At 38.0% G+C, this 12919-nt stretch overlaps 1 non-coding gene across 1 annotated transcript; it reads right to left on the bottom strand.

Moving 5' to 3' along the window:
- LOC121207928 (small nucleolar RNA R71) lies at positions 1-107 on the bottom strand. The gene has a single exon (XR_005903022.1). It is a non-coding gene; the product is annotated as a small nucleolar RNA R71 (small nucleolar RNA).
- Between the last annotated feature and the right edge of the window lie 12812 nt (positions 108-12919).

The raw sequence follows: 12919 nt of genomic DNA, 5'->3' as shown, positions 1-12919 counted from the left end.
AAATTACGTAATGATATTTCTTCTTTTGTGCAGATGGATTTAGAAACACTCTACGATGCATGGGAGAGATACAAGGACCTTCTGAGAAAGTGCCCTCACCATGGGTTACCGTCTTGGCTCCAAGTACAAACATTTCACAATGGTCTGAATCCTTTGACTCGACAAATGGTTGACGCAGATGCTGGTGGAACCATCAACAATAAAACACCGGAAGATGCCTATAAGTTTATAGAGGAGATGTCACTGAATAACTATCAGTGGTAAGTCATGAGGACAAAGCCAACGAAAACAACTGGCGCTTATAACATCGATTCGGTCACCATGCTCTCTAATCAGGTAGAGCTCTTAAATAAAAAGATTGGTGGTTTTCTTAATTCTTCACAGGTTCACCTAATAATGCAGTGCGAAGCAAGTGGAGGTGGAACAAACCATTCGGAATACCAACCTTATGGCCATAACATGGATAACGAGTAACTAAACTACATGGGTAATAATCCTCGACCTCAAAACAATCCATATAGTAACACTTATAATGCAGGTTGGAGGAACCACCCCAATTTTTTATGGGGCGGTCAAGGAAATCAAAGACCACAACATCCTCCGGGCTACCAACAACCACCCTACCAACAGGAAAAGAAGCCAAACCTTGAAGAAATGCTCTCAAAGTTTATATCAGTGTCAGAAACCCATTTTCAGAACACCGAGACAGAACTTAAAAATCAACAAGCGTCGATCCAAAGCCTCGAAACTCAGATAGGCTAGCTTTCCAAACTAATCTTCGGACGACCACAAAGTAGTTTTCCAAGTAATACCGGACCTAACCCAAGGGAACAACTCAACGCAATTAATATTCAAGATGACGAATGAGTCATTGAGCCTGAACCAAAACCGAGGCAAGAAATTGTGGTGAGAAAAGGTCAAGGTGAGGTAGATCAAAATACAAACAAACCAGTGACTGTCGAATATAAACCTTGTGTACCATACCCCAACGCGACAAGGAAAGACCGCTCAGATGAACAATTTGGTAAATTCCTTAAACTCTTAAAAAAATTACATATTTACTTACCGTTTATTGAAGGTCTATCGCAGATACCAAACGCAATGAAATTTTTAAAAGAGCTTTTAGCAAATAAGCATAAGTTGGACGAGGCGTCGCATGTGGAGCTGAATGCAGTTTGCTCGGCCATTCTCCAAAATAAACTACCCAACAAACTAAAAGACCCAGGGAGCTTTACTAGTCCTTGCTTAATTGGTAGTTTAGATGTTAATCATGCATTAGCTGATCTAGGGGCTAGTATCAACGTCATGACTTACAAAATGTTTAAGCAACTAGGTCTCGGGAAACCCAAACAGACTAGGATGAGCATTCAATTAGCAGATAAAACTATAAGATTCCCTAGAGGTATTATTGAAGATGTGCTAGTTAAAATCGATAAATTTATATTTCCCGTTGACTTTATTGTTCTAGACATAGAAGAGGATAGCAACACTCCCTTAATTCTAGGAAGGCCCCTTTTAGCAACTGCTAAAACCATCATTGATGTTGGCACAAGTGAACTCACACTCCGGGTGGGAGACGAAATAATCACCCTTCAAGCTCGCAATTCTGGCAACACATCAGGAATTGAAGGTGATCATTTAAACTATTCTACTAAACCTAACAATATGGTGCAACCTACTTTGCAGAAAATGAATCTGAAGGAAGTACACGAGTCGTTCTCAAGCAATAATAGAGGTTCTATTCATGAAGAACGAAGGCTGCAAATAGAGGAGCTAGATGAATGGCGAACACATAAACTGAGAACACACGATAAACTGAAACTACGCCAGAACGAGCCTGATACCTCTCCAAATCAACTTAAGATTGGTGATAAGGTCTTATTAGATGCCGCAGATCCCCACATTGTCACCACCATACCGAATGAGGAAATCCCTCTTACGGTACTCAGTATTTTTCCATTCGATACGGTGGAGGTGAGTCATCCCAAGTTCGGCACTTTTAAGGTAAACAACACCTGATTAAAACCTTATTTTGATGAGATTGATAGCAGGAATGAGGAGTATAAACTCCTCAAACCACCATGACCATTCACTGAAGAGGTAAGTCGAGCTTAGACTATGAATAAGCGCTTCTCGGGAGGCAACCCGAGCACTAACAATATTAATTTCTTTAAATTTTGGTATTTAACTCCTAACTTACTCATAGGAATCTTGAATACAAGTGTTTCCACATAGACACGGCTAAGCACACGGGCATGCTTAAGGCCGTGTGAAAACAGGGTAAAAGATTTCCCCAACACAGGCTACGATTAAACGCCACGGCTGTACGATATGGCCGTGGTCGAGCCTACCAAAAAAACACGGGCGTGCGACACGCCCGTGTGGAACACCCGTGGTCGAACCTGTTAAATTTACAAGGGTGCAAGGCTTGAACACACGGGCGTGGGAGAAGTGAACGAAGCTAGACACAGTTGTGTGACACGGCCGCGTGAACCCACATGCCCGAGGAACACGGGCGTGCACTAAATGTCAAACGGGCCCAAATTTGAAATTTGTGAATCACACGGACTGAAATTGGGGAACACGGGCGTGTGCCCTGGCCGTGTGCCCCAAAATCTATAAATACCCTGCACTATTCACTTTTTTCCCCATTCAAAAACCCTAACCCTAGCTGCTGTAACTCCACACGGCCTCCCTGTCACGCCCGTGTGCCGCTTCCCACTTCATTTTTGACGTTCAATCTCTTTCCCTTAGCATTTGTTTACTCCTTTCACTTCTATTTTACTTATTTCTAATGTTTATTTTCAACATAAACTTCATATCTGTTGAACTATTTTTTATTTTTCTATCATTTAATTTGCATTCTTAGGTTAGTTATCATACATTTTGTGATAAACAAGTTATTAGGAACACCTCATACCCATGGCATTCTCATACTATTACCATGCCAATGTATATCATTTAATTTGCATTCCTAAGTTAGTTATCATACATTCCGTGTTAGATTGAGATTAGGAAAACCTCATACCCATTGCATTTCTATTCTCATTCTCATTGTTATTATGGTTGAGTTTGCTTCATATTAATAGTATTAGCTGAAATAGTTAGTTCCAAATCCATGCCTTTTATTTTTTTTCAAATCCGTTTACCTATTATTATTATTCTTTATATTACAGGCTCGCAATGTCATCTTCAAGAGGAAAGAAAATCGTCGTACCTGCTTCAAAGAAGAGGAAGGGAGCGTCCTCTTCTGCGGGTCCAATCGTGGAAATTTGTCACCCTCTTCTACAGTTTCCCCGAGGGCCCCAGGAAGAACTTTTCCAGATACTTCGGGCCACCTTTAATTGCGGGCCGCTGCATCGACTGGGTTACCGTAGAACAAGTTCAGATGGCTGATGCAATTCAGGCCCTTTTAACCACCGACCCTTGGGAGCTGTTCTTTGGGATCATCGAACCAACATACCTCGAGCTCACAATGAAACTATGCTCAATGTTCCATCTCCAAACTGTAATGACGAACTACGATGATCCCGGCATGGTGCAGTTTCGCCTAGGCGAGTTAGTCCGCCAGCTAAGTGTCCCAAAGTTTGGTGCTGCACTAGGCTTATATACGTAGGAGTTCAAGGAGGAGAATGAACTACATGCTCTCAGTCACCACATACATTTCTCTCCCTCGAAGTGCTGGCACACTTTGGCCCCTAGCACGACCTCCTACAATCCTAGCCGATCCAAGGCATTAGTTCTCCCACCGTCCCTGAGGTACTTACACGCTAGTTCAGCTTACACGATTACAGAGAGGCGAGAGAGCACTGGCATCATCAACACCCACGACGTCTACTTCTTATGGTGCATGTCACAAAGGCACGTCATCGACCTTGCCTATTTCATCGCCCTCGCGATTTAACACTGATAAACGCCAAATTATACATATTTTATCCCAAATACTTAGCATATTAATGGATGTTTATTACTATATTTGTGGATTTTGGTGCTCTTAATCTGATTATTTCATGTTTTGTACTCAAGAGAGCACCAAGAGTCAAAATGAGCCAAAAACGAGCAAGAAAGGGACGAAACGGACCAAATCGAGAAGATGACACAGCCTAAGCCTTACCACACGGGCAGCTCACATGCCCGTGTCTTTTGAGGGTTTCGACCAAGGCTTTCACGATTCACACAACTTGGCCATTGTCCCACACAGCCGTGTGCAATTTAATGAATCGTACACAGCCTGGCAATCACGTCACACGGACATGTCCCTTTTTCAAGAAGCTGTATTTTACATGAAAAAGGATACTTAGGGAGGAAGAAAGCCAATCCAAAGCCTATATAAAACACCCTAAGTATGACTTAGAAAGAGGGTCCCCTCCAGAACTTTTCTGGAGTACAAAACCACACGGGAATTACTTAAAGAAAGCCAGACGATCCATCCCAAAAGCCGGAGCTACTCCAATACTGAAGATCTCTCTCAGAATTCCTTCAGGGGTTTTAGAGTTTTCTTTATATTTTGTTATTTTCATACTTTTGAGATGTACTCTTATTTTATTATGAACTAAACCCCTTAGCTACCTAAGGGGGTTAAAACCTATGATGGATCTTGTTATTATTATCTGAACTGTATGATAAATACTTGATTTGTTCTTAATTATGTATTCTTAATGCTTGAGTTAATATTTCGGGTATTGATTCATGATTTGATATGCTTATGCAGAGGAGCAAAAGTCCCTGTCTAAGAGTAGATTTGGCATAATTAAGCGGAGTTGATCGAATGCCTAGAAATAGGGTTACGAGATTTTACCGGATTAATGTGAAACCTAATATGGGAGTCCATAGATCGATTTACTACTTCCCTATGGGTTTTAATTAAGAAAGAGATTTTGATTAATTCAACTGAGGGTTAGACGTTATTAGTCTCGAAATAGATAATAATATAGGTTAGGGAGTCTCACGGATCAAGTCAAGTGAATAAATCATCTAGTTCAGAGTCAGATAACAAGTGAAATCTAGATGGATTCTTCCTTGGGTGTCGTCTTTATCAATTACTTTTCTTCATGTCTTTTTCCAAATTTTCTCTTTGCTTTAGTTTAATTAGTTAATTAGTTTAATAAACAACCCCTCTTTATTTCTAGGTTAAATAATAAAAAGATTGTTATTACTAGTACTTTTGGTTCCCTTGGGTACAATATCCAGGTCTTGCCATTACTATACTATTGTTCGATAGCTGCGCTTGCCTTTTCGTCGTGATAATAGTTAGTCTAGGTTTGATCTTTATTATAAATATTTATTACTTGTTACGAATCATGCGATCAAGCACCAGACAGAGCGGCATAGGAAGGGGATCATCTCCATTAGCCCCTACGCGACTCGGCTGGCACGACACTTCGGGCTCCTTAACACCGTGGCCCAAGAATCATCCCTCACCCTCATCAGCCAGATGTCCCCACAAGACATTTCAAGCATGCTTAGCATGAGGATGATCGAGAGGCACCGAGGAACCTACCCTCCTCAGTATCGTCTCGCCCAATCTATCGATGAGGAGGCCTACAGGACATTCCTGATGATGTCCCCCCACAAAACGAGGGCCCATCGACTCAGCCACCACCACCCTCTTGTCCAGTTCATGCGACGGCTTCATATGCTGACATCTCTGAGCGCCTCACCCGATTCGAGCAGTAGTGTTTTCAACGATTTGACAACATTGATGCTACTCTATAGCAGATTTGTCAGCACCTCCACATCTTATCGCCAGTCCCACCTCGCGAACTATCCAGCGATGAAGATGTTTAAAAATATTTATTTATTATTTTATGTTTTTAATTTTTATTGAAACTATTTTAATTTTTATTAAATTTTAGAAGTTTTATTTTTAATTATTAATTTTGGTTATTCCTTTTTCAGTAATTATTCTTCCTAATATCCCCTAAAAAGTTCCAGATTTTATCACAGTTATATATAGCTCTTAAGCTCATCATCACATAGGAACTAAAACTCTACCGGGAAAGGTTCTCCATGACTGCCATGTCCTGATCGACCACGACCATAGCTACCACTGGATATAATATTCTTTTGGCGCAGGACTTATGGACTAATGAACCTCTACGACCGCCAGAGTATCCTCCTCCACTCTCAAACCGATTACTCTACAAAACTCTAGTTCGAGGAATTCATCATACAGGAGGTTTCACTTCTCTCCCTATCTTATTTTTGTATTCTATAATACCTATCTTTGTACATTGAGGGCAATATACATCTTAAGTGTGGGGGGGCATTCATTTCCTTATCAGAAAAATCCCTGAATGACTGCCTTGTTCTCTTAAAAAGCTCTCATATCATAGTTAGGATAAATTTAAATTGATTTATGATTTTTATTGATATATCTTGAATTAAAACATAGGCATTTATGCACTGATTGTTTAAACTTTAAGACATTAGAGAATCAAGCATGATGAGTTAATTTTTAAGAATTTAAAATTATAGGTTATTTCCCCAAGTCTAGGTATTACTTTGAATTGGAATTCACAAGTCTTAACATCAAAAAGCCATAATTTTTTGTGAGATTTTTGAGCATCTATTAATCCTTTCATGCTCACTTTTATTATTACTTTGAGTGCGTCAGTATTGAACTGTTATTCTAGAACTTGCTTGATTATCCATGTCGAGACCACACCATTTGATTTGATATGTCAAAATGATTAAGGCACTTAGGGTTAACTCACTCATGCCATGAAAAGCCTACCTCCACGATTAACCCTTAGTAAACCCCCTTGAACGTAACAAGCCATTCCTTGTATTAACCTCAATATTAACCCTTAACACATTATTGTTGAAATCCCCTAAATTAATTTGATTCATATTTTTGTCGAGATTTGAGTTGAAGAAATTGCTTAGCTATGTCTTGTTTGTAATAAGTTAGTCTATGATTATTTAACTTGTTCTTAAAAAATAAAAACTATGTATACATATCTGTAATTTCATATTCTGAGAAAAAGCTCTGTTGTACGCAAGTGAAGATTAACTCTTTTTCTAGTTAGGCAATTTTTCAATTCAATCTCGATTCTAACCCTTTCTTTCAGCTTGTGACCACACCCCCCTAAACAAGCCTCATTACAGCCTTCTATAGACCTTTTGATTGATGTATCATTTTAAATTATAGTGGTGGAGATTTGATTTTTATGCAAGCCTATGGTAATGACTTTTCATTATTGACTATTGAGTGCTTCATTTATTGTCCTTAAACACCTCGAGTGATTTGAGTGAATCTTTAGTGAGGATGTGAAACTCTGTGATATTCTGAATCAAAGGTAATTACTTAGATGCAGAGAGACACCTATGTTTTCATGATTAAATACTCAACTTGGAATGTTTGAAACTTTTATGTTCTTTTAGTTGAATTATCAATGTATGATTACCTATGGATTATTCTGAGATATTATCGATAAAAATTATAAGTTGAGAAGAATTTATTTTGATTATGAGCTGAGAATTTTGTTTGAGGACAAACAAATGCTTAAGTGTAAGGGTATTTAATAAACCGTAAATTATACATATTTTTACCCCATGTTTAATGCATTTTATGGATGATTTCCCATTAGGATTGGTGAATTCGATGCTTCTAATGCTTTAATTTCATGTTTTATACTTAGGAGAGCGAAAGGAATGAGAAACGGGCCAAAAACGGAGAAAATGGGCCAAAGTACGAAATCAACACTGCCTGGGCCTCCTCACTTGGGTAGACCACATGGCCGTGTCAATTTGGCAGGCTCAAGCATGACTTAAAGTAATCAAACACAGGCGTGTGCCAAGGGCATGTCCCTGCCGAGCCTAAGTTGAGTCCAATTCGGAAAAGGCCAATTTTGAGGGCTTTTAAGCATTCCAAAGCCTATAAATACACCCTAGAGGAGGAGAAAAAAGAGGCAGAGAATAGGGGGTAAGGAATTACTCCAAGGAAGCCGATTGATCCATCTCAGAAGCCGAATTCATTATCAAGACTGAAGATCTCTCCTCAATTTCCCTTTAAGAGTTTTGGGTTTTCTTTATGTTTTGTATTCTTTATTCTTCTGAGATGTTTACTTATTTAGTTATGAACTAAAACCCCTAAATACCTAAGGGGAATGAAACCTAAGACGGATCTTGTTATTATTTTCTGAATCGTATGATAAATATTTAACTTGTTCTTAATTATGTGTTCTTAATTCTTATTTTGATATCTCAGGATACTGATTCAAGACATGCTCTTATTCAGAGGAGGAATAGACCCTGTCTAAGAGTACATTTGTCATAATTAAGCGGAGTTGATTACGCGCCTAGACATAGGGTGAAAAGATTTTGCCAGATTAGGGTGAAACCTAATAAGGGGATCCGTAGATTGAATTAATGCAACCCTAGAGTGTTAATTAGAGAAAAGTCTCAGTTATTCAATCTAGGGATTAGACGCTATTAGTCTTGAATAGGGATAATAACATAACTTAGGGATCTCTACGGAACAAGTTGAATGAATAAATCGTCCGATTCGGAGCTAGAATAACAAGTAAAGTCTAGGTGGATTTTTCCTTAGGTATTGTCTTAAGTTAATCTATTTTTCCCGAAAGAAATTCCCCAATTATTTTCTCTGTGTGGTCTTAGTTTAGATAATTAGTCAATTAAAACAAAACCTCTTTATTCTTAGGCTAGATAATAAAAAGACAGTCATTACTAGTACTTTTAGTTCCTTTGGGTTCGACAATCCGGTCTTGCTAAAACTATACTACTGTTCGATAGGTACACTTGCCTACATCGCGATAATAGTTAGTTCAAGAATGAGTAATTATAAATATTTAAAACCTATCACGAAACCATGCAATCAATAGGGTTCCCAAATTGGTTGTGGTCATATATGTGTTGCAGACACACCACAGCTCGAAAGAGCATCCCATTATTAGCTCTCATGAGCTTCCTGTTCTATGGTTCTTGCGAGCTTCCCTTTAATAGCTCTTCGAAGCATCCTGATTGGTTGTAATCATGCATGTGTTGTGGACACACCGCAACTCTTATGAGTGTCCCGATATATGGCTCTTCGGAGCTTCTCGATTAAAGGTACTTTCATAAGCTTCCCGATTAATGGCTCTCCAGAGCTTCCTGATATTGGCTCGCTTGAACTTCTTGATATAGGCTCGTATGAGCTTCCCGTTATGGCTCTCCGAAGCTTCCCGTTACATGGCTCACACGAGCTTCCTGTTTTATGGCTCAAAAAAGCTTCCCATTTATGTACTCGTATGAGCATTCCTGAATATAAATTGATGGATTACAGATATGTACACTTTGTGTGTAATACCCGTGTATCCATCGACATTTTAAATGATTCAACAGGCAAAATCCTAACATGAGAAAATATATAAATTCAAAATGAACCATTATCCGTATATACTCGAAATACATGGAAATTTGATATTTGATGAGCTCATACATGTTTCTTGATATTCATGTGAAATAAATGACTAACATGTTTGATGAAGTTATGTGTTTAGGCTACTAGCCAATTTGCTTTTGACGCATTTTTTATGCTTACCTTAAATGTAAATGAATGGTAAGTTAATTGTTCATTATACGTACTTACTAAGCATTAAATTCTTACTCTGTTTTATTTCCTCTATTTATAGTACTTCGGAAGCTCATTGGGTTGGAAGCTTGCCAGAGATATCTCACACTATCCATCTACTTAGTTTGGTATATTTAACAAACTAAATTTTGGGTTATAATGGCATGTATAGGCTAAATTTGGCCAATGATGTATATATATGTGTGGTCTTATCATGTTTGATATATGTTTGGTGTGGTTGAATGATGGATAGCATATAGGCATGTTGATGAATGAGCTGAGATAGTATATTTAGTATAAGTAAGCAAATATGTGTTTTGATCATCATGATAAATTTGAATGCTAAGATATGAGTGATAATATGACTTGTTTAAAACTTGGTTTTGGCTTGATTTGAATGTCTTGTATTAGTTGGTGAATGTGTTAAAGTGTTAATGTAGGTGGAAGACAAATTGGGTGAGAAATGTGGCTCAGAAAATAGCCTATTATCGTCCACATGGGGAGAGACAAGGGCGTGTGTCTCATCCGTGTATGACACACGACCTAGCATATGGGCATGTGGTTTGGCTGTGTGGCCCCTGCATCTTTAAATTTTCAAAATAGAATGCCCAGATATTTTCACACGGCTTAGCACACGAGCATGTGGCTTGGCCGTGTACCCAAGTTAGTGAGCACCTTAAATTGGACACGGGTTTGGACACAGCCATGTGTCCCTACTTCGAATGCCCACATAGCTTGAGACATAAGTGTGTCTCTTGACCTGCGAGACACACAGCCTGGCCACACGGGCGTGTTTCCCTTGTACCTTGGAAAATATTTCATATTTTGCAAAAAATTTACTGACTTTCCAGTTTAGTTCCCACTTGTTTCTAATGTACATTTTGGGCTTCGAGGGCTCATATAAGGGAAAATATAATTGAATATGTTTGACTTCTGATATGGATATTAAATGATAGAAATTATCTGTATTTGATCTGTAAATTTCGGTAATGCTCTGTAACCCTGTTTTAGCGACAGATATGGGTTAGGGGATTACATTTATTGGTATCAGATCTACAGTTTAGCCAATTATCTGTCTAACGTAGCATGTACGAGTCTAGCTACATATGCCATTATATAACCTGTGATAGTGTGATATCTCCTGACCATTTTAAAACATTTTTTTCATATAGTAATGTTATCCAACAAGCTAATTCCGAAGAAGTTGAGAGTAATGCTCAAGCTTCAGTTCAAAGAGCAGTTTCAACTAGTATCTGATGGCCGAGGAGGAGAGGCAAAAGAAGTCTTCATCCAATTAATGAATGATTGGTTTACAAAATATGTATGAACAAATCCAGCTATGCAACAACCTCCACCCCATCATATTCCTCATTTGGTTCCCGATATTCCACAAGTTACAGAACTTATTAAAATTGGTAAGCCACCTGTTGATAAAATCCGTAAATATGGTGTTGAAAAGTTTAGAGCTACAGCTGATGATTATCTAGAAATAGTTGAATTTTGGTTAGAAAATACCATTAAAGTTCTAGATAAATTGTCTTGTTCACAGGATGAATGTTTGAAATGTGTTGTATCTCTGTTAAAAGACTCAGCTTACTAGTAGTGGAACACATTTATTTCTGTTGTATCGAAATAGAGGATTATATGGGAATTTTTCCAAACTAAATTCCGAAAGAAATATATTAGCCAGATGTTCCTTGATCAGAAACGTAAAAAATTCCTGGAACATAAACAGGTTCACATGACTGTATCTGAGTATGAATGGGAATTTGTTTGGTTAAGTAAATATGCCAGAGAATGTATTTCGACTGAAACCGCGATGTGTAAGTGGGTTAAAGACGATTTAAATGAAGATATAAAATTGTTAGTTGAAATTCTTGAATTAAAAGAATTTGCTGTTCATGTTGACCGGGCATATAAAACCGAAGATCTTAGTAAAGAGAAAAGACTGGCTGAGATGGAAGCCAAAAATACAAGTAAGAGAATGACAGAAAAGTCATATCAGTCAGCTTTGAAGAATAAGAGAATGATAGGAAAGTCATATCAGCCAGCTTCGAAGAAATCAAAGAAATATTATGACCGTTCTATTACCTCTGCGGGATGTAGAGATAGAGTTACTCGACGCTCCAGTCCAAGATCTCAGGCTATATCTGTAGCAAGTATTGGTAGTTTTAGAAACACCAAACCCAAGTGCAAACACTATAATAAATTACAGTTTGGTGAATGTAGAATGAAGAGTGGAGCATGTTTTAGATGTGGTTCCTATGACCACTATCTTAGAGATTGTCCGGAGAAAGTTGAAAGAGATACTGTTCAAACTTCAAAGCCGAGCAATACAACTACCAGAGGTAGACCACCTCGTAATCCTAGCAATGAGAGTGGTAGCTGGGGTATGACAAAAGATTAAACTGTTAGATCTGAAGTACGAGCACCAGCCAGAACTTATGTTATTCGTGCACGTGAGGATGTTTTTACTCCAGATGTTATTACTAGTACATTTTCTCTTATTTATACTAATATAACTGCTTTAATTGATCCCGGTTCAACTCATTCATATATTTGCACGAATTTATTGTTTAGTAAAAATTTTTCTGTTGAGTCCACTAAATTCATGGTTAAAGTATCAAGCCCCTTAGGCCAATATTTGATGGTTGATAAAATTTGCAAGAATTATCTGTTAAAGATACGGGGTTATTATTTACCTGCTGATTTAATGCTATTACCATTTGATGAATTTGATGAGATTTTGGGTATGGATTGGTTAACCCAACATAACGTCGTGGTGAATTGTAAAAAGAAGCATATTATATTGAAATGTCAGAATGGTGAAATGCTCCGTATTGAATTAGATAAATTGGACGGGTTATCTAATGTGATATCAGCTATGTCAGCACAGAAATATGTCAGAAAAGGTTCTAATACTTATCTTGCCTATGTGCTGGACACTAAAGTATCTAAGTCAAAGATTAAGTCAGTGTCAGTAGTTTTTAAATATCTTGATGTATTTCTAGAGGAGTTACCTGGATTACTGTCAGTCAGGGAAGTTGAATTTTCAATAGATCTTGTTTCGGATTGAATTTTCAATAGATCTTGTTTCGGAGACAACACCGATATCTATAGCACCCTACAGAATGACCCCTACAGAATTAAAAGAGTTAAAAGCACAGTTGCAAGAATTGACTGATAGGGGTTTTGCTCAACCCAATTTTTCAACTTGGAGTGTACCGATTCTTTTTGTTAAAAAGAAGGATGGATTGTTGAGATTATGTATTGATTACCGACAGCTCAATAAGGTTACAATCAAGAATAAGTATCCACTGCCTCGCATTGATGATTTGTTTGAAC

The sequence above is a fragment of the Gossypium hirsutum genome, chromosome A01 (genome assembly GCF_007990345.1).
Source record: "Gossypium hirsutum isolate 1008001.06 chromosome A01, Gossypium_hirsutum_v2.1, whole genome shotgun sequence".
Lineage (NCBI taxonomy): Eukaryota > Viridiplantae > Streptophyta > Magnoliopsida > Malvales > Malvaceae > Gossypium > Gossypium hirsutum.
Note: the sequence above shows the minus strand (reverse complement) of the source record. Positions and strands in the feature narration are given on the sequence as shown.